Consider the following 23257-nt stretch of genomic DNA (forward strand, 5'->3'; position numbering starts at 1 on the left):
TGCAGCTTACAAAGCCCTTTCCAATACTTCGCTCATTAAAGCTGTTTGGCAGAGGCAGCATTATCCTGTTAGTAACTTTATAAAGGAGGGACTTCCCTGAGGTCCAGTGGTTAAGACTCCGTGCTGCAGGAATCTGCAGGAGTTCTAACCTTAGTCGGGGAACTAAGATCCCACATGCCGCCTGGCGTGGCCAAAAGAAAAATAAAGTCCCAGAGAATCTGGGAGTTCTAAGTATAAAGAAGGGAACTGGGACTCAAATTAACTCCCTAGTGTGGCAGAACCGGTGTGCAAACTCAGGTCTGCAGACCTGGGTCTGCACGGTTCAATCACTATGATGATGGAGGGAGATGGCGGAGATTGGGGTGGGGGAGTTGAGGGTGGGGAGCGAGGTGAGGTACTGACAGCAGAAAGAGGTTGGGGGTGCGTGGAAAGTGTAAAGAACGGGTTTGAGGGCAGGGGGCGGGAAACGCTGGGCGACTCTGGATAGGAAGCTGGCTCGCCGCGGGTGTGGGAGCGGGCGGACGCCAGGGAGCCACGAGAGCGTGATCGGGCTGTAGGAGCTGCTGCTGTGGGTGGCTGCACGCCCGGTCGGCCTGCATCTCATCTCAAGCTCACCTCCGGGCTCCGCTTGCGGTTAGGCACCTAGAACTGGATCAGGCGTAGCCGCTGCCGCGCCGCCTCCGCCACGGTTCTAGCGCCGCTCGGTTCCCAGCTCCCGGCTGCCGGCGGGAACCGCCTTGACCACCGGCCTCGGCTCAGGAGACCGGCCCGGCCGGCCCACCTGAGGTTGCAGTAGCGCGAGGACTGCAGTTCCTTGGAGAAGCTGCCTGTGTACTTGAGCCTGGTGATCACCGAGAAGGAGCAGGAGCCCAGCTTCTCCGACATCGCAAGCTTGGTGGTGCGGTCTGGCGTGGGCATCTATTTCCTCAGCGTCTACGACCACCAGGGGATTGTCAAAAGAAATAATTCCAGGTTGAGGGATGAAATTTAAAACAACATCAGGAACATCTGGACTGACTTAGATAGTTCCAAATACTCACCAGAATTTGTAAAGTCATGACAAAGATTGCCATTCGCCAGCGAAAGTGCTGTCCCCAGAAGATGGAAAAGCAGATATTGTGAGAACTGCTCAAGAGTTTGGCCAGTTAGTAGTTCAGCAGCAAAAGAAATCCACAGATATGGATGCAGATATGTTAGACCATTTAGTTTGAATGATGTCCCTGATCCTGATTTAGTGTTGAAGTTTGGTCTGAGGACAGCACACTAGGCTTTCTGCACTAGCATATCAGGGTGATAGAGCTTGTCTCTTTGCCTTCCTACCTAAACATCAGTTATGAGGACTTTTTCTCTGCCCTCCGTCAATATGCAGCCTGTGAACAGCATCTGGGAAAGTCGTGATCCTTGGTTGTGTAATTTGATTTTTCAGGCTTTCAGAGAAAAGGACTCAGGTGGCTTTGATGTGGACAAAGCACCTTTGAAACTCTGCACACACCAAGTTTGTTATTCTCATAATTAATCAACAAACACACACACAAAAATAGTGTCTCACGTGAAAGTAAGAGCACGTGTGAGTGAGTACCAGGGATGTATGCCTGCATGCTGTATGGAAACAAACCCACAATTAGGACAAATATTGGAGAAGAAAACGTGTGGATTTTCACCTTTGAGCAACAAGCAATGTTTTAGGAGCTGAAATTTCATATTTAAGGCTTCAGCTCCAGCTACTTCCTTGTTTCTGTGGGTCAGGAAAGAGATGATTAAGCTGTTTCCTTGTTGTTTGGGAGGGAGGGGAATAATTTTTGTTCAGTCTTTCCTGGTGGCCAAACTTTAATTTTTAAGAATACTATAGAAGATAAACAGAGGAAGGAGCACTTCCAAACCCATTCTATGAGGCCACCATCACCCTGATACCAAAACCAAAGACAACACTAAAAAAGAAAACTACAAGCCAATATCACTGATGAACATAGATGTAAAAATCCTCAACAAAATTCTAGCAAACAGAATTCAACAACACATTAAAAAGTTCATACACCATGATCAAGTTGGGTTTATTCCAGGGATGCAAGCATTCTTCAGTATTTGCAAATCAATCAATGTGATACACCATATTAACAAATTGAAAGAGAAAAACCATGCAATAATCTCAATAGATGCAGAAAAAGCCTTTGACAAAGTTCAGCACCTATTAAAACTCTTCCGAAAATGGGCATAGAAGGAACCTGTCTCAACATAGTAAAGGCCATATATGATAAGCCCATAGAAAATATTATTCTCAATGGTGGAAAATCTGAAAGCATTACCCTAAGATCAGGAACAAGACAAGGGTGTCCACTCTCACCACTATTATTCAACATAGGTTTGGAAGTCCTTGCTACAGCATTCAGAGAAGAAAAAGAAATAAAAGGAATCCAGATTGGAAAAGAAGTAACTCTCTCACTGTTTGCAGATGACATGATACTATACCTAGAAAATCCTGAAGATACTATCAGAAAATTACCAGAGCTAATCAGTGAATTTAGCAAAGTCACAGGATACAAAATCAATACACAGAAATCACTTGCATTCCTATATACTAATAATGAAAAATCAGAAAGAAATTAAGAAATCAATCCCATTCACCTCTGCAACAAAAAGAATAAAATATCTAGGAATAAACCTACCTAGTGGAAACAGTGTCAGACTTTATTTTTCTGGGCTCCAAAATCACTACAGATGGTGACTGCAGCCATGAAATTAAAAGACGCTTACTCCTTGGAAGGAAAGTTACGACCAACCTAGATAGCATATTCAAAAGCAGAGACATTACTTTGCCAACAAAGGTTCGTCTAGTCAAGGCTATGGTTTTTCCTGTGGTCATGTATGGATGTGAGAGTTGGACTGTGAAGAAGGCTGAGCGCCGAAGAAGAATTGATGCTTTTGAACTGTGGTGTTGGAGACGACTCTTGAGAGTCCCTTGGACTGCAAGGAGATCCAACAAGTCCATTCTGAAGGAGATCAGCCCTGGGATTTCTTTGGAGGGAATGATGCTAAAGCTGAAACTCCAGTACTTTGGCCATCTTATGCGAAGAGTTGACTCATTGGAAAAGACTCTGATGCTGGGAGGGATTGGGGGCAGGAAGAGAAGGGGACAACAGAGGATGAGATGGCTGGATGGCATCACTGACTCGATGGACATGAGTCTGAGTGAACTCTGGGAGTTGGTGATGAACAGGGAGGCCTGGCATGCTGTGATTCATGGGGTCGCAAAGAGTCGGACACGACTGAGTGACTGATCTGAGCTGATCTGATCTGATCTGAAGGAGATGAAAGAACTATATACAAAAAATTATAAGACACTGATGAAAGAAATCAAAGATGACGTAAACAGATGGAGAGCTAGTCCATGTTCCTGGGAAGGAAGAATCAATGTTATGAAAATGACTATACTACCAGATGCAATCTACAGATTCAATGTGATCCCTATCAAACTACCAATGGCATTTTTCATAGAACTAGAACAAAAAATTGCAAAATTCATATGGAAACACAAAAGACCCTGAATAGCCAAAGCAATCTTGAGAAAGAAGAATGGAGCTGGATGAATCAACCTTCCTGACTTCAGATTATACTACAAAGCTACAGTCATCAAGACAGTATGGTACTGCCACAAAAACAGAAATATAAACCAATGGAACAAGCTAGAAAGCTCAGAAATAAATCCACACACCTATTGGTACCTCATTTTTTACAAAGGAGGCAAAAATAGACAATTGGGCATAGATAGCCTCTTCAGTAAGTGGTGTTGGGAAAACTGGACAGCTATATGTAAAAGAATGAAATTAGAACACTTTCTAACACCATACACAAAGATAAACTCAAAATGGATTAAAGACCTAAGTGTAAGACCAGAAACTATAAAACTCTTAGGCAGAACATTCAACAACATAAATCAAAGCAAGATCCTCTATGATCCACCTCCTAGAGTAATGGAAATAAAAACAAAAGTAAACAAGTGGGACCTAGTTAAACTTAAAAGCTTTTGCATAGCAAAGGAAACTATAAACAAGGTGGAAAGACAACCCTCAGAATGGGAGAAAATAATAGCAAATTAAACAACAAACAAAGGATTAATTTCCAAAATATACAAGCAGCTCATACAACTCAATATCAGAAAAACAAACAACCCAATCTAAAAGTGGGGAAAAGACCTAAATAAGCATTTCTCCAATACAGATGGCTAACAAACACGTGAAAAGATGCTCAACATCGCTCATTATTAGAGAAATGCAAATCAAAACTACAATGAGATATCACCTCACACCGGTCAGAATGGCAATCATCCAAAAAGTCTACAAACAATAAATGCTGGAGAGGGTGTGGAGAAAAGGGAATGCTCTTGCACTTTTGGTGGGAATGTAAATTGGTACAGCCACTATGGGAGATGGTATGGAGATTCCTTAAAAAACTAGGAATAAAACCAACACATGACTCAGCAATCCCACTCCTAAAGCATATACCCTGAGGAAACCAAAATTGAAAAAGACACATGTATCCTATTGTTCACTGCAGCACTATTTACAACAGCTAGAACATGGAAGCAACCTAGATATCCATTGACAGATGAATGGATAAAGAAGTTGTGCTTCATATACACAATGAAATATTACTCAGCCATAAAAAGAAATGCATTTGAGTCAGTTCTAATGAGCTGGATGAACCTTGAGCCTATTATACAGAGTGAAGTAAGTCACAAAGAGAAAGATAAGTATCGTATACTAGCACATATATATGGAATCTAGAAAAGTGGTACTGATGGATTTATTTGCGAGGCAGCAATGGAGAAACAGAGAGAACAGACTTATGGACATGGGAAGATGAGAGGAGAGGGTGAGATGTATGGAGAGAATAACATGGAAACTTATATTACCATATGTAAAATAGATAGCCAATGGGAATTTGCTGTATGTCTCAGGGAACTCAAACGGGCTGTAACCACCTAGAGGGGTGGGATGGGGAGAGAGGTGGGAGAGAGGTTCAACAGTTAGGGGACATATGTACACCAATGTTTGATTCATGTTGATGTTTAACAGAAAACAACAAAATCCTATAAAGCAATTACTCTTCAATTAAAAAATAAATAAATAAATACTATATTGACTTATTAAAGGATGTGAAGAAAGCTGAGCGCCAAAGAATTGATGCTTTTGAACCGTGGTGTTGGAGAAGACTCTTGAGAGTAACTTGGACTGCAAGGAGGTCCAACCAGTCCATCCTAAAGAAGATCAGCCCTGGGTGTTCATTGGAATCACTGATGCTGAAGCTGAAACTTCAATACTTTGACCACCTCATGCGAAGAGTTGACTCATTTGGAAAAGACCCTCATGCTGGGAGGGATTGGGGGCAGGAGGAGAAGGGGACAACAGAGGATGAGATGGCTGGATGGCATCACCAACTCGATGGACATGAGTCTGAGTGAACTCTGGGAGTTGGTGATGGACAGGGAGGCCTGGCATGCTGTGATTCATGGGGTCACAAAGAGTCGGACACGACTGAGCGACTGAACTGAACTGAACTGAAAGGATTCATTCTAGGGCTTCCCTGGTGGCTCAGCAGTAAAAGAATCCATCTGCAATGCAGGAGATGTGATAGGAGCTGCAGGTTAGATCCTTAGGTTGGGAAGATCCCCAGAAGAAGGAAATGGAAACCCACTCCAGTATTCTTGCCTGGAAAATCCCATGGACAAAGGAGCCTGGCAGGCTACAGTCCAATGAGGTTGCAAAGAGTCAGACACGACTGAGCCACTAAACAAAAAAAGGAAGAAGCATTCCGAGTCTGAGGGATCTCCAGAGGAATGGAGTTCTGTGTTGCATGCACGCTAAGTCGCTTCAGTCATGTCCAACTCTTTGTAGCCCCATGAACTGTAGCCCACCAGGCTACCCTGTCCATGGGATTCTCCAGCCGAGAATACTGGAGTGGGCTTCTATGCCCTCCTCCAGGGGATCTTCCTGACCCAGGGGTCGAACCTGAGTCTCTCATGTTTCCTGCATTGGCAGGTGGATTCTTTACCACTAGTGCTACCTGGTAAGCCCTTTTAAAGCAGGCAAATGATAATTTCTACTTTTTGCTACTATAAATAATGCTGGAATAAACATCCCCAGATATCAATGTTGGTACCTATACATAAAAGTCTGGAATATTATTTAAAAAAAAAAACACTTTTATTATTACTAAGGAAATTCATGCTCATAGTAAAAAACAGACTGAAATAATGGAAAATGAGAATCATCCCTACCTAATCCCCAGTCCCATCCCAAAGTTATTAATATTCAGTCTTACAGATTTTTCTCTACCTGCACTCAAACATTTTTTAAAACAAAAATAGTATCCTGTGCACAACATCCTGCAATGACCTTTTTACTTGCTATCTCAAAATGCTCAGGTTCATTCATTTCACAAAAATGATTGAACGCTGACATTAGGAACCCAGCAATGTTCTTGACTTTCAAGAACTGACATTCTAATAGATGAGACAGACATAGACAGAAACAAACAAGAGGTAGTACTGAAAATCAAGAAAGAAATGACAGGTGATGCAAGCTAACGGGAAGGCAGTTGCTACTGTTTTAAGTCATCTTTGAGCAATTCTACCGTGTGTTTCTAATGGAGTTTCCAGCTCTTCTCTCTTATAAATGCTGCTGCCTGGAACGTCCTTGTCACATAAATTTGCATGTCTGTAGGAGCATATCCCGGTGCTTAGATATCCTCAATCCCTTTTCTATCTAGAGCTTGCAACTGTTTCCAAATCCAGGGCTGAATGGCAGTTTCAGAGATATGGGAGAGAGGGAAGTGGGGACCAGGCAGTGTGGGGGAGTGGGCACTGGGTTTGGAGTCAGACTGTAGAACAAGCCATAGCTCTGACATTTGCTCACCTTCTCTGAACACCCTCCTCATTTGCAAAATGGGGACCATCATCTAATCTCACAGGGTTATTGCAAGGACAAAATGATGTTTTCCCTCACACTCTTTCTGGGACAGGCATAAGCATTTTGTTCTCTCACTCACCTAGTCATCATAATTATGAGAGATTCATCAAAATACATGCAATAGGGTAGCTTTCCCTAATGGATAATGGCAAAATTGCAAAGTGCTATTTAATTCCCTTGTGTAGGAGGAATAAAGTCTTGCTGCTAAGTCACTTCAGTTGTGTCCGACTCTGTGCGACCCCATAGACGGCAGCTCACCAGGTTCCCCCGTCCCTGGGATTCTCCAGGCAAGAACACTGGAGTCGGTTGCCATTTCCTTCTCCAATGCATGAAAGTGAAAAGTGAAAGTTAAGTCGCTCAGTCGTGTCCGACTCTTAGTGACCCCGTGGACTGCAGCCCACCAGGCTCCTCCATCCATGGGACTTTCCGGGCAAGAGTACTGGAGTGGGGTGCCATTGCCTTCTCCGTTTATGACTGTTTATTTATTTTGATTCCTTTTTTTTTTTTGGCCATGCTGCATGGCTTGTGGGATCTTAGTTCCCCAATCAGGGATTGAACCCTAGTCCCCTACAGTGGCAGCATGGAGTCCTAATGACTCACTGGACTCTCAGGGAATTCCCTAGAGCCTTGCTATTTAAATTGTGGTCTGGCATATATACAATACTATACATAAAATAGGTAACTAATAAGGTCCTACTATACAGCAGAGGGAATTCTACTCAATACTCTGTGAAGGGCTATATAGGAAAGGAATCTAAAAAGAGTGGATATAAGTATATATATGACTGGTTCACTTTGCTGTACGCCTGCGACTAACACAACAAATACTGTAAATCAACTATACTCCAATAAAAATTATAATAATTAGGCTTCCCTAGTGGTTCAGTGCACACAAGGTTCTGTTTGTGCCCTCCAAGAGTCTGTTTCCCCAGTCCTGTGTAAGTTCTGGTGGCTCTATAGTGGGGTTAATGGTAACCCCCTCCAAGAGGGCTTATGCCATACCCAGGTCTGCTGTACCCAGAGCCCCTGCCCCTGTAGCAGGCCACTGCTGACCCGTACCTTCGCAGGAGACACTCAAGCACAGTTCTGGCTCAGTCTCTGTGGGGTCCCTGGGTCCTGGTGAGCACAAGTTTTGTTTGAGCCCTCTGAGTGTCTCTGGCAGGTAAGGGGTTTGAGTCTAAACTCGATTTCGCCCCTCCTACCATCTTGCTGGGGCTTCTGCTTTGCCCTTGGACGTGGGGTATCTTTTTTTGGTGGGATCCAACTTTCTCCAGTCGACAGTTATTCAGCAGTGAGTTGTAGTTTTGGAGTTTTCAAAGAAGATGAGCACATGTCCTTCTGCTCTGCCATCTTACTTCTGCTTTATTGACTATGCCAAAGTCTTTGACTCTGTGGATCACAACAAACTGGAAAATTCTTAAAGAGATGAGAATACCAGGCCACCTGATCTGCCTCCTGAGGAATCTGTATGCAGGTCAAGAAGCAACAGTTAGAACTGGACATGGAACAACAGACTGGTTCCAAATCAGGACAGGAATATGTCAAGGCTGTACATTGTCACCCTGTTTATATAACTTATATGCAGAGTACATCATAAATGCCAGGCTGGATGAAGCACAAGCTGGAATCAAAATTGCTGGGAGAAATATCAATAACCTCAGATATGTAGATGATACCACCCTTATGGCAGAAAGTGAAGAAGAAACAAAGAGCCTCTGGATGAAAGTGAAAGAGGAAAGTGAAAAAGTTGGCTTAAAACTCAACATTCAGAAAACTAAGATCATGGGATCTGGTCCCATCACTTCATAGCAAATAGATGGGGAAACAATGGAAACAGTGAGAGACTTTATTTTATTGGGCTCCAAAATCACTGCAGATGGTGACTGCAGCCATGAAGTTAAAAGATGCTTGCTCCTTGGAAAAAAGCTATGACAAACTTAGAGAGCATATTAAAAAGCAGAAACATTACTTTGCCAACAAAGGTCGATCTAGTCAAAGCTATGGTTTTTCCAATAGTCATGTATGGATGTGAGAGTTGGACTATAAAGAAAGCTGAGCATCAAAGAATTGATGCTTTTAAACTGTGGTGTTGGAGAAGACTCTTGAGAGTCCCTTGGACTGCAAGGAGATCCAACCAGTCAATCCTAAAGGAACTCAGTCCTGAATATTCATTGGAAGGACTGATGCTGAAGCTGAAGCTCCAATACTTTGACCATCTGATGTGAAGAACTGACTCATTGGAAAATACCCTGATGCTGGGAAAGATTGAAGGTGGGAGGAGAAGGGGATGACAGAGGATGAGATGGTTGGATGACATCACCAACTTGATGGACGTGAGTTTGAGTAAGCTCCGGGAGTTGGTGATGGACAGGGAAGCCTGGCGTGCTGCAGTCCATGGGGTCACAAAGAGTCGGACAGGACTGAGCGACTGAACTCAGTTCAGTTAAGTTCAGTCACTCAGTCCTGTCCAAGTCTTTGTAACTGAACTGAGTGGTTCAGTGGTTGGGAATCCAGCTGCCAATGCAGGGAACATGGTTCCATCCCTGGTCTGGGAAGACCCCACATGCCACAGAGGAACCAAGCCCATGCTCCACAACAAGATAAGACACTGCAGTAAACCCAAGCAGGGCAACAAAGAGTAGTCCCTGCAATCTGCCACTAGAGAAAGCCCACGTGCAGCAACAAAGCCCCTGTGCAGCCAAAAACAAACAAAATAAATAGATAATTTTTTAAATTATAATAAGTAAGTAAATAAATCATGGGCTGCATATCAGCTTGTGGTTGCTGTTGGTTAGTCACTAAGTCATGTCCAACTCTTTGCGACCCCAAGAACTGTAGCACACCAGGCTTCCCTGTCTTTCACTGTCTCCTGGAGTTTGCTCCAACTCACATCCATTGAGTCAGTGATGCCATCCAACCATCTCATCCTCTGCCACCCCCTTCTCCTCTTGCCCTCAATCTTTCCCACCATTAGGGTCTTTTTCAATGAATTAGCTCTTTGCATCAGGTGGTCAAAGTATTGGAGCTTCAGCTTCAGTCTTTCCAATGAAAATTCAGCTTTGATTTTCTTTAGGATTGACTGGTTTGATCTCCTTGCTGCCCAAGGGACTCTGAAAAGTCTCCTCCAGCTGCACTGACATTACTTGGTAGGTCTTTAGAATTGCAGAATCTCAGCCCTGTGGATTCAGCATTTGACTATTAACATCCCCAGGATTTTCCCCCAGCCCAGCCCAACCCCCAGGATTTCCTATGCACATTTTAGTTTGAGATTGTTTTAGAGTGGAAGATAAATGTCAGGCAGAGTGAAATATCTCTTCATCTCACTGAGGAATTGAAGAGGGAGTGACCTAAAATATTCTTCTAGGTTGAATTTGGCTTGTTGCCTGGAATACCTGCATTGTGTTATTTATTCTTTCAGGGAGAGAACTCAAAAGGCCAGATCATTTCCTTCGTCTGTTTCTCTAACCAGGTGTGGAAACCCAGCCAGTTTCAAGACCTTGTGCTATCAGGGTTGGGTGGGCCCTGAAAAGTCTTCATTCTAGCTCAGCCCTCTGCTCCTGCCCTGCCCAACCCTGCCCCACCCCCATTTCACAGGCCTGGCCTTGAGAAGGGCAGGAATTTGCTCAAAGTTGTTCACCAACCAGGTGGTAGCCTCAGTCTCAGCTCCCCACCTATCCTTACCTCTTTCCTATCTCAAATATTATTCCATTATTTTTTTTTTCTGTGGATTCAGCTCATCTTTTTAGAAAAGGAATTTTTAAATTTTTAACAAAGAATTATGTAAAAAATTGAAACAATGTAAAAATTCTCCCAACAATTCCATTCTTCACCAGGTGCATACCCAGGAGACATGAAAACATGTATCTTCACAGAAACAGGCACATGAGGGAGTTGCCTGGTGGTCCAGTGGTTATAAATCCACCTTCCAATGTAAGGGATGTCGGTTCAATCCCTGGTCAGGGAACTAAGATTCCATATGCCTCGGAGCAACTCACTAAGCCCAAGCACCACAACTATTGAGCCTGTGCACTCTGGAGCCCCCACACCACAACGAGAGAAGCCCATGCACCACGACGAAAAGTCCCACGTGCCACGAATACGACCTGACACAGCCAAATAAATAAGAATAAACATATTAAAAAAAAATAAACCTGTTCATGAATATTCATAGAAGCATTATTCATAATAGTCAAAAAAATGCAATAACCGAAGTGCCCTTCAGCTAATGAATGAATAAACAAAATGCGGTATATTCATACAATGGGATATTATTTGACAATAAAAGTGAATGAAATATTGACACGAGCTACAATATGAATGAACCTTGAAAACACGCTAAGTGAAGGAAGACAGACATAAAAGACAGTATATTGTGTGATTCCACTGATAAAAATGTCCCAAAGAGGCAAATGCACGGGACGTAGATTACTGGTTGCCAGGGACTGAGGGGATGGGGAAAGCGGGCCTGCGGTTTCTTTTTGGGGGTGATCAAATACTCTGAGAGGCTTCCCAGGTGGCTCAGTGGTAAAGAACCTGTCTGCCAACGCAGGAGACGTAAGAGACTTGGGTTCCATCCCTGAGTTGGGAAGATCCCCCAGAGGAGGAATGGCAACCCACTCCAGTATTCTTGCCTGGAGAATCCCATGGACAGAAGAGCCTGGCGGGCTACAGTCCATTGGGTTGCAAACAGTCAGACACGACTGAAGCAACTTAGCACGCAAATATTCTGGAATTAGATAGTGATGATGGCTGTATATTTCTGTGAATATACACAGTGAAAGTGAAAGTCAGTCAGTCGTGTCAGACTCTTGTGACCCCATGGACTATACAGTCCATGGAATTCTCCAGGCCAGAACACTGGAGAGGGTAGCTGTTCCCTTCTACAGGGGATCTTCCCAACCCAGGGCTCAAACCCAGGTCTCTCTCATTGCAGGCAGATTCTTTCTTGACCAGCTGAGCTGTCAGGGAAGCCCTGAATATAAACAAAACTACTGTTTAAAAACCCTAAAAAAGGCTGAATTTTGTGGTATGTAAACTATAGCTCAATAAAGCTGTTATTTAACACAAACAAACACGGCAGTGGGCTTCCCCAGTGGCTCAGCGTAAAGAATTGCCCGCCATCGCAGGAGACAAGGCTTCCATCCCTGATCTGGGAAGACCCCACATGCCACGGAGCAGCTAAGTCCATGCACCACAACCATTGAGCCTGTGCTCTGTAGCCTGGCAACCGCAACTACTGAGCCCACGTGCTGCAGCCACCGAGGCCCTAGAGCCTGTGCTCTGCAACAAGAGAAGCCGCGTCGATGGGCTTCCTCACGCCACAGCCGGAGAGTAGCCCCTACTCCCCGAAACTAGAGAAAAGCCCTCCCAGCAACGAAGACCTAGCACAACCAAATATAAATAAATAAATAAAAGTATTTTAAAACACACACAGTAGGCCTTCTCTGATGGCGCAGTGGATGGGAATCTGCCTGCCAGTGCAGGGGACATGGGTTCGATCCCTGGTCAGCCGGAGCAGCCAAAAACAAACAAAGGTTTAAACATTTTCAAGAAAAGAAAAATAAAACACCATGGTAGAAAGAGGAAAGTGACCCCACCGCAGATTCCCTCTGGTAGCCACACTCTCACTCCATAAATATTCAGGGAGGGCCTGTTCCCCACAGACTGTGGACCCAACAGGAAGCAAACAAACAACTCATCCCGCACGCAGAGACCACCCCAGGGTTCAGAGCCCAGGACTAAAGCCTGCACTGAAGTCTCCTTAATTTCCGATGACTGACCTCTGCCCCTCCCCTCCCCTCCTCCTCCTCTCTGGTTCCCCAACCCCAGCTGTCGGGAAGCCCATCCCTGCTCCCTGAACCTCGGCCCCTCCTTCCTCACCATTCTTCCTACCTGCACAACCTTCCCAGCACCTGCCGAAACCCCAACAAGTCAAACCCAGCTTTCTGACCACTCTGCGCCTCACCTGGGTGGCTGGTTGTAGCAAAACACACCACCTTGTCAGCCGCCCACTTAGAATCCATGACCTAGGACTCCCCTGGTGGTCCAGTGGCTGGGAGTCCTCACTCCCAATGCAGGGGCCTGGGTTCCATCCCTGGTCAGGGAACTAGATCCTACACACTGCAATTAAGCGTTCACATGCCCCAACTAAGACCCAGTGCAACCAAATAAATAAGTAACTGTCTAAAAAATAAAATCAAATCCATGACTTCAGTCCTGAGTGGGTCCTGGGTGCTGCCTGGATGTCATAGTCATTCACTCCCTCTGACTATGGTCCACCTTCTCTCCTCTCTGTGAAACTAGGACACGAATATTTCTGCCTCCTGGGGCTCTAGGCTGCATTAGCACCTGACACATCGTAGGCCCTCAATCGGTGATAGCTGTGGGATAAAGAATCTGCCTGCAATGTAGGAAACCTGGGTTCGATCCCTAGGTTGGGAAGATCCCCTGGAGAAGGGAAAGGCTACCCCTTCTAGTATTCTGGCCTGGAGAATTCCATGGACTATATAATCCACGGGGTTGCAAAGAGTCGGACACTAGTCAGCGACTTTCACTTTCATGGGGTCATTCGTTATCTCTGGTCTTCCATCCAGGGGCTCCTGGTGACCCGCTCTCCAAAGATACCTTCCCTGCAGTCAATATTTTGTTCCACTGACTGGGCAGCCAGGGGCTCTTTGTCAGAGTGGCTCAACTTCTGGAGAAAGAGAAGGGGACGTAGCCCAGGGCAGAGGAAGTGTGGCTGAGCTCAGGGTGAGAGCGAGGAGGCTGTACCTTCTTGCAGCCAATGTCCATGTGATGGGCTGAGCCTGAGTCAGAACTGGGGCCAAGATGGAAATTTACCAGGGCCTCAGAAAGGGAATGTGGAGGAGTTGTAGCGGGTGCAGATAGCTGGCACCCCAATCTGGACCTTCAAGGAGGAGGGCCGCCCCCAGGAATCCAGGCTGCACTTCCTCCCAGGGAACTGAGACCAAAGCCGTGAGGAAGGAGGAAGTGTAAGCCTTGCTCTCCAGTGACTCACATTGTCCTTTGGGGCAAGTCAACTCTCCCCGCTGTCGGAAGCCTGTCCGCCTTCCCCCGGGGGATCATCCGCTCTGGGTCAGCCTATTCAAAACACTGGTCTAATTTTCTCACCCACACCCTTCATTCCTCCTCCTCGAGATGTTTGCAGGCACCTACCTGGGTCCGCAAGTAAGTCTTGGAAGATAATACAGTGGGAGGGATGGGAAAAAGCCTGTTCTGGGAATCAGGACAGCTGGGCATGGCCCTGGCCTGCTGTGTGAGTCCGGCAAGTCTCACCCTCTCTGGGCTCTAGTCTCCACTTCTGTGAGAATGGGCAGTTGGTTTCCATGTCCTCTGGTTCCCAGTCTCTGGAATTCTACCAGGGCTCAAGGTGCCTCCACATGAGTGCCTCCATCCCAGGCCCTCAGGGATAAAGTGCCACCCTCATCCACAGTCCAAGAGGCCCTTGCTGGTTTGGTTCTGCCCTTGGCTAGACCTCATTCTTGCTCCTTCCCACACCTCCCATCCACACGCAGCTGCCCTGCTCGGAGAGCAAGCACCTGGAGTGCTCTGAAATGGCAGCTCGCTGGGGGACCCCCACTCCTGAGTGGATGTCATGCTCTCTCCAGCTTTCCTCTCCCGACCTTCCAGTGTGTGTGTGTGTCCACCAGCAGAGGCTGTTCTGTTTTCTGTCTCTCTCATTAAACTGAGTTCTGTGCCAAGGGCAGTGGCTGGTATACTGAAGGGGTCCAAGAGTATTTGAATGAATGAATGTAGTGGAAGCTCCAGGCAAGCTGTAGGCCACCCCAGAGCTCTGCCCTGCCCCAGAGGTGGGGGTGGGGTGCTGATGGAGGGGTGTAGATTTTCAAGGGAGGTTCCAGCTGGGCTCAGTGAGGCCAAAGCCCCAGGATGACTGGCTGATGACTCACAGGCCCCAAACAGAGCTTTCATAACCCTCCTTGGCCTTCCTGGATCTGCCTTCTGATCAGGCCTTCAGGCTAATGCCTCTCAGGTTTCTCTCCTGCTCCAGCCAGTCTCTCCCTGTGAACCTGAACTTTGCAAGAGCTCCGCTGGCTTTAAAGAAACAGCTCAAGATTCCTGGGCTGTGTTGTATTTTCTTTCCTAAGGAATTGCTCTGTTTATGGAAAGGAAAAAAGAAAAAAAAAACTGCCACCCATGCTAGCTAAAGGTCACCCTGGTTTTCTGAGACCCCCTCATCCCCCACTTCTCATTTGGCATCTGTCTCCTGGTTGCTGGGGTGGAGGGAGCCCCGGCACTTCCCCCACCTCACCCCAGGACTCCCAGGCCACATGGGGAGGGGAATGACAGCCCCAAAGCTTTGTTTACTCTGCCTGCCTGGCCAGAACCCATCTGGGGCCACCCCACTGGGGTTTGCTCTGACCCTGGGAACAATCAAGAACAGAAATCCACATAAATTGGGTTGGGTCCCCCACCTTGCCTTCCTTGCCCTCTCCTTCATCAGTGGGTTCCCCCGCCCTTCTCCATATGTGTCCCTTTCTCCCAGCAAAACAGGCCCATCTGCAGAAAAGCCTCTGATGGCCTCCTCTGGTCTTTGTGTTCCCCTGTCCCTGATGGGCAGTGCCTCCCAGAGCTCACAGCCTTCTCTTTTGTCCAGTTACTTTTTAAAATAATACACTTTTGATTTTGGAATAATTTTAGACTTCCAGAAATGTTACAAAGAACACAGAGAGAGTTAGTTACCTTACACCCTTCACCAGCTTCCTTTTTGATAACATCTTACATAACTACGGCACATTTGTTCAAATGAGGAAACCAACATTGGTACAAAACTATGCACTAAACTCCAAACTTTATCCGATTTCACCAGTTTTTCCACTAAATATCCTTTTCCATTCCAGGATCCAGTCCAGAGAGCCACATTGCATTTAGTCATATGCTATTTGTGATGAGGAAAAGTATAATTATCTCTGTTTTACAGATGTAGGCTTAAAAAATATTCACAACCTAAAAGTTGAGAGTTATGTTTTATTCAGTGGAAATTTTTAGGATTTAAGTCCAAGAGGCAGCATCTCAAGTAACTCTGGGAGAACTGCTCCACAGAGGCAAGATGAAGTGTGTGTGTATGTGTGTGTGAGTGTAGGGGGGAGGGTTAGGTTACAGAGAAGTCTTGTGACAAAGGGCAGATAGTATGAACATCAACAGATTATTGTTGGACTTTCCTGGTGGTCTAGCGGTTAAGAATCCACCTGCTAACACAGGGGACACGGGTTCAATCCCTGGTCCAGGAAGATTCCACATGCTGTGGGGCAGCTAAGCCTGCGCATTGCAAGCACTGAGCCTGTGTGCCCTAGAGTCCACGCTCTGCAATGAGAGAAGCCACTGCAATGCTAAGCCCAGGCACCTCAATGAGGAGTCCGCCCGCGCATAGCAATGGAGACCCAGCATAGTCAAAGATAAAAAAATGAAATTTATGGATTAAAAAGAAAAGATTGTTATTAATTGAAGAAAACCAGCTATCCCAAATTAAGGAATTTAGCACTTCTCTGTGTATGGGAAGATGCAAGTGTGTGGGCTCACTGAATCATTCCCGTTATACACACCTCAGCTATCTGGGGCCAGTATCCTGTGTTTTCACATCCTGAGTTTCCTCAGGGCTCAATGTAGGGAGTGGCTGCAGTCTGATGGCTGCTAGCTGGCAGGTATTCTTTCCTTCTTGAATTTCCTTAGGGCTCACTGGCTCACATTGAGTGAAGTGAAAGTGGCTAAGTCCTGTCAGACTCTTTGCGACCCCATGGAATTCTCCAGGCCAGAATACTGGAGTGGATAGCCTTTCCCTTCTCCAGGGGAATCTTCCCGACCCAGAGATTGAACCCAGGTCTCCCGCATTGCAGTCAGATTCTTTACCAACTGAGCCACAAGGGAAGCCCAAGAATTCTAGAGTGGGTGGCCTATCCCTTCTTCAGCAGATCTTCCCAAACTAGGAATTGAACCGGGATCTCCTGCATTGCTGGCAGATTCTTTACCAACTGAGCTATGAGGGAAGCCCTTGGCTCATGTTGGAGGGCTGCAGTCACTGTGACATCCTTGTTTACAGGAAATATTCAGTTTCTTCACAGATGAAGGAATAAGAGCTGGGAGGACCGAGTGACTAGCTAGGAGGTGAAAGCAGTGGTGGAAAGGGATTAGGTCCTGACATTTGGAGCTAGAATCCACCCCTGGTGTTGAGGCAGGAGGCAGATGGGCCGCCTCCCCGCCCCCCAGGATGAAGCAATTAGAGATTCATTCTCTAGTGACCAAAAACTCCAAGAATAGTAGGTCAATTAAGGAAGGAGGCTGGACCCTGCACAGACCACACATTTCTCACTCCTGAAGTCAGGTGACCTCCCCGAGCACACATACGCAGAAAAGGCTCCTTGGAGGTCAAAGAGGATGTCAATGGATGTTCTACCCCAGACGCCTTTTCGGTAGGATCCATTTTGGCTAAGAGAGGCATGCGCACACCTGGGAGGGTCCTGGGATATACCAGATATGGACTGTCAGCCAGGCAAGTCAAACTGGGCAAAGAAAACCCAGAAGAAATGCCCCATGAAAGTAATTCAAACTACCATGAGGGCATGACTCAGCAACTCAGGGACTCTCCCTCTGAGCCTGCCCATGTGTCTATTCACACACACTGTGCTCTTTTTCATCCCAATAAACACTTTACTTGCTTCACTACTTTCTGTCTTTGTGGGAATTCTTTTCCGCAAAGCCCAAGGACCAGGGCCCCTGTCACTGACCACTGGTCTAGTGGCTAGGATCCGGTGCTTTCACTGCTACGACCTAGCCCAGTCCCTGGCTGGGAACCCAAGCCTCAGTCCAAGCCATTGCAGGCCGAGGCCATTAGAGCAGTGTAACATAAGCTTCGGTTTCCTTGTCTGAAGGCCGGGATCATAGGTAATTACTTCATGGCAGGAGTGAGGACTAAAAGAGACCACATCTATAGATACCTCCTGCCCCTGAAATGGTAGCTGTTGTTGTTAGAGCTGTCCGTGTCATCATTACTGAGGCGCCCAGATCTCTTCAACTCCAACTTCTTCGAGCCCCTCATTCTCTGGGCCCCTTTACCAGGGAAGAGACTGGCACTCCTGATCTTGCTTTGGCCAGGCTCTAAAGACTGAGAGAAATCCCGGGTGTGGTCCGACCGTGGTCGTTAGCTGTGCATGGCATCTCCCTGGACCCCAGCATCCTCACTTTTAAGGCGGAGATGTGAGGAGGTGTGGGGAGGACTCTATGGGGTGGGGGCCAGCCCCCAGCATCTGTTAGTGCGGGCCATTCCTGACCCCCCAAGTGGTCCTGGCCCCCCTGGGCAGTCACAGCCTAGGCCTCCTGGTTAGGCATGTCCACTGCCAGTTCCAGGTCTCTCTGTCTGCTTCCTACCCGTGCTGAAACCCCGTCAGGGGTAATTAATCACCCCAGCTCTCCAGCCTTGCCCCAAACAAGAGCTCTGAAAGCCAGCTCCCTCTGCTGTTCCTTATCCTCAGGCCTAGAGAGGCTGTGTCTTCAGGGAAAGTGGCTGGTTAGAGGCTTAACCAGAGGGAGAGCCAGGTCTCGCTAAGATCTCATCCCATGACCTGAGCAGAGCCCTGCCTGCCCCACCCACCTCGTTCAGCTGCGGCTCTGGGAGGCAGCTGCCACTTGCCTGCTGCTACTTGTTCTTTTTTATTTATTTGGCTGCTCCGGATCTTAGTTGCGGGCATGTAGGATCTAGTTCCCTGAAAAAGAGATCAAACCTAGGCCCTTTGCATTGGGAGGGCAGAATCTTAGCCACTGGACGGCCAGGAAGTCTCATGCCTGCTGCTTCATAACTGGTCAGTCAGGAAGGTCGCAAGCCACTTGCCATCTCTCCTGACTGAAAGGAGTGTCCAAACACCTGATGAAGGAGATGCTGAAAGGTCGTGCATGCCTGTGTGCTCGGTCGTGTCGACTCTTTGCGACCCCATGGACTGCAGCCCCCCAGGCTCCTCTGTCCATGGGATTCCCATGGACAATGGGAAATAGAACGAGAATAGGACAAGAATACTAGAGCGGGTTGCCATCTTCTACTCCAGGGGACCTTCCTGACCCAGAGATCGAACCCATATCTCCTGCATTGGCAGGCAGATTCTTTACCACTGAGCCACCTGGGGAGCCCTCATTAAAAGATCATTTTCAAGGAAAAGATCATGATTCCATACAGATAAAAAGATGAATATATGTTAAACATTTTAATTTATAAGGGAACCAGGCAGATGTTATAACCAACAACAGAACACTCACATTCATAGGTCAGGAATATTGAAATGAATGGGCAGATGGAGGTGAAACTGATTTTTCCACAAGGGGATAGGGGAAACCTCTAAGACAGGATAAATTTATCGTTACTTCAATTTACCGGGCTGTAAAACAGCTCAAAGATGATGAAAGGCTAGAATCCACTAACTCAGAAGATGTGCTGCATGTAGAGTCTGTAGTTTTCCACTGAAGAGCACATTTTTTTTTTTTCCTCTGCAAAAGGAAGGTCATGGCTAGGGCAGACTCCAAGGTCTCTGAGCTGATGATCATTCATGAGATTAGTGTGATTCACACACCATGAATGCAAGAGCCTTTCTGAATGCACGGGGAAAGTACACCTCACTTGCAGAAGCCCACAGCCTAAAATCAACATCTCTTTAAAATGAAGGCCTCAAGACATTTAAGATTGTTTTCAGCTGGATTTGGGCATCTGTGTTACATGATGGGCTCTGGAACATTCTTGAACATCTTGTGGGTCTATAACACTGGCTTGTAGTTTTGTTTTTTTTTTTGGCTTGTAGTTTTTACTGGACTCTGATCCTGACTCTGCCGTGCAGTCCTAGGCAGTTACAACAATGTCTCTGATTCTCTGACGTGAAGTTGGTGTTTGCTCTTTTATTTTTCCCACCATGTAGCATGCAGGATCTTAGTTCCCTGACCAGGGGTCGAACTTGCACCCCCTGCAGTGGAAGCATGGAATCTTAACTACTGGACCACCAGGGAAGCTCCCGTGATGTGCAGCTTGTCTTTGAACTGGGATATTAACAGTAGCTACTTCATAGATTATTGTTTTTTACCAGTAAGTATTCACAATATTAGCATTGTAACTTAATAAAACCATTTCTCTGAAAATGTACTGTAGTCTCTGAGATTCTTCTTTATCAGCCCAGCCTTCTCTTCTCTCCCCTATCCTGATCCCTTTCTGCTCTCATTTAATTGCTCATTTCTACTATTTGTGTCCCTAGCAGAGTAGGGGGTAGCATTTGGTTGACCTGCAAGGGATTGCATGTGCTGGATGTAGCCTCGGGTAAGGGGGACTCTGGGGACAGGGTGACAAACAGGAAGGCTCGGGGTTCCCTAGCAACCTCATGCTGTCCTTTGTCCCGGTTCTGTGTTTATTGAGCCCAGGTTCTCAGACAGGGACTTGCAGTGGTGGAAGCGTGGGAACTGCTGGGGGGCCCTCCTAATAGGTAGGAGTTTGGGCATATGAGGAATTCAATCTCCGTCCAAGATGGTGTGGTCTGCTTGCAGCAATTCCATAGCCATATTGCTTACTTATCCAACCACGTGCAGTTGGCAGGCAAGAATGATTCCCATTTTGCATCTAGAGAAGCTGAGGACCCCTATGAGAAGCTTGAGAGTTGGGCACCCCAGGGTTCAGTGCCCAGCTCACTAGCTGATGCTGCCCTCTAGTGGCCATGCAAGGCACTTCAGGAAGGCTAGGTCTGCTTTCCGGAAGCCCAGATCTGCCAGCAGCGTCTCACCGGATTTGTACACAATGGAAAGCCTTCGTAGGATGCCAATGACAGGCATGGTCCCCCACCTCAGGACTCCTACGTCACTTTTATCAGCTCATCTCCCAGTCTCCAAGCCTTAAATTATGTATATTATTTAACTGTGGTAAAATGTCCATAACATAAAATTACCAATCATAGGATTTCCCTGGTGGTCCAGGGAAGAATCTGCCTGCCAACGTAGGGGACATGGGTTCGAACCCTGGTCCAGGTAGATTCCACATGCTGTGGGCAACTGAGCCCGTGAGCCACAACAACGGAAGCCCGTGCACCTAGAGCCTGTGCTCCACAAGAGAAGCCAACACAGAGAAGCCCTTGCACCACAACTAGAGAAGGCCACACGCAGCAGTGAAGACCCAGCACAGCCAAAAATGATAAAACAATAGTGCAGAAGAAAATTTTTAAAATAAACACATAACTGTTTTAAGTGTACAGCTCAGTGGCATTAACTACATTCACACTGTCATCTCCAGACCACTTTTCTTTGTGCAAACTCACACTTTGTACTCACTAAACAACTCTGTATGCCACCACCCAAAACCCCTACCCCACCATCCTATTAATTTGCCTATTCTAAGGTCTCACATATGTGGCTGCTGCTGCTAAGTCACTTCAGTCGTGTCTGATTCTGTGTGACCCCATAGACGGCAGCGCACCAGGCTCCTCTGTCCCTGGGATTCTCCAGGCAAGAACACTGGAGTGGGCTGCCATTTCCTTCTCCAATGCATGAAAGTGAAAAGTCAAAGTGAAGTTGCTCACTCATGTCCGACTCTTAGCAACCCCATGGACTACAGCCTATCAGGCTCCTCTGTCCATGGGATTTTCCAGGCAAGAGTACTGGAGTGGATTGCCATTGCCTTCTCCTCACATATGTGGACTCATACAGTATTTGTCTTTTTGTGACTAGCTTACTATATTGCTGAAATCTCCCTAGAGAATGACATGGTTGGATGGCATCACAAACTCAATGGGCAAGAGTTTGAGTAAACTCCAGGAGATAGTGAAGGATCGGGAAGCCTGGCGTGCTGCAGTCCATGGGGTTGCAAAGAGTTGGACACGACTGAACAACGAATGATGTGTGTGTGTGTGCACTCGCGTTCAGTCGTGTCTGACTCTTTGCAACGCCATGGACTGTAGCCCGCCAGGGTCCTCTTTCTGTGGAATTCTCCAATCAAGAATACTGGAGTGGGTTGCCGTTTCCTCCTCTGGGGATCTTCCTGATCCAGGGATGGAACCTGCATCTCTTGTGTCTCCTGCATTGCCAGGCAGGTTCTTTACCAGCTGAGCCACTGGGAAAGCACACCTTTACGGAGTGATTTATAAACGTGTGGCTCAGAAGACACAGGCATCTCCCAGAATTTCATCCAGACACACCCTTCCAAACACAACTAACCAGAAACAGGCTGCAACATGTGTTATTACAGCACAAGATGACAGTTTAATGACAGGAGAAACTACAACAAACCAAACTAGGAGAGAAAAGTGCCCCTGACAGCCGGGGAAGCCGCTAGCCTGGCTCTCACCTCTGAGCCTTGGTGGGTGCCAATCTCACAGCGCCCTGGAGGCAGGTCCAGGAGCCCAGAGCCTCTGGGCCAGCTGCAAGAATCTCCAATACCCTCCCATCCTGTGAGCCTCTGCTGCTCCCCTACCAAACCGCAGCTGCAGCGTCTCATTCAGGAGAGCAGTGAATCGAGCTTCTCAACCACAGAATGCCTGCTGCTTCCTGACAGCACACATCCGGAGCAAACCTCTGCATCCTTAAGTCCTCCCCAGATCCCTCAATACCTGGCCATGTTCTACAAGCCCCCTAGCCCTCACTAAGACGCCCTGCCGTTCCTTATCCAGTGCAGCCCCCCAGCCTACCCTGCTGCAGCCGGCATAATAAACCCAGTTTTGTGAACTGAGAGCACGTCCCACATGCTTCTCTCTGGAGCTGCGCTCACCATGCCCAACTGGTGGTGAGCAAGCTCACGGGAGTGTGGCTCATGTGCAGAGCACATCCAGGGAGTGGTGTTGACTCTGCTAAAGGATTTGGTGGCTTTGGAGGGCTTCCACACCCTGGTCACCCAGCAGTTGCTTCACTGCCGGTGGCCATGTCCAAGAACAGCTGTACCTGTGTGCTGGCTGGTGTAAATCTGCATCACTGACCATCAGGAGGGACAGGAGTCCCTTTATCTGCTGAGAAGAGCCCCAGTTTGGGACAGAGGGTACAGGTACTTGCTGGACATTCATGTCACACTGGGGACTTCCCTGGTGCCTCAGCTGGTAAAGAACTTACCTGCCAATGCAGGAGATGCAAGAGAGGCAGGTTTGATACCTGGGTGAGGAAGATTCTCCTGGAGATGGAAATGGCAACCTGCACCGGTATTCTTGTCTGGAAAATTCCATGGACAGAGATGCCTGGAGGACTACAATCCAGAGGGTTGCAGAGTCAGACACAACTAAGCGCGCGCACACACACATATGCACACAGAGCAGCTGTCC

General features: G+C 47.0%; 1 pseudogene; it reads left to right on the forward strand.

Moving 5' to 3' along the window:
- Positions 1–347: 347 nt before the first annotated feature.
- On the forward strand, positions 348–9157 carry LOC789035 (dehydrodolichyl diphosphate synthase complex subunit NUS1-like; annotated as a pseudogene).
- Positions 9158–23257: the final 14100 nt, after the last annotated feature.

The sequence above is a fragment of the Bos taurus genome, chromosome 16 (assembly GCF_002263795.3).
Source record: "Bos taurus isolate L1 Dominette 01449 registration number 42190680 breed Hereford chromosome 16, ARS-UCD2.0, whole genome shotgun sequence".
In the NCBI taxonomy this organism is placed as follows: domain Eukaryota; kingdom Metazoa; phylum Chordata; class Mammalia; order Artiodactyla; family Bovidae; genus Bos; species Bos taurus.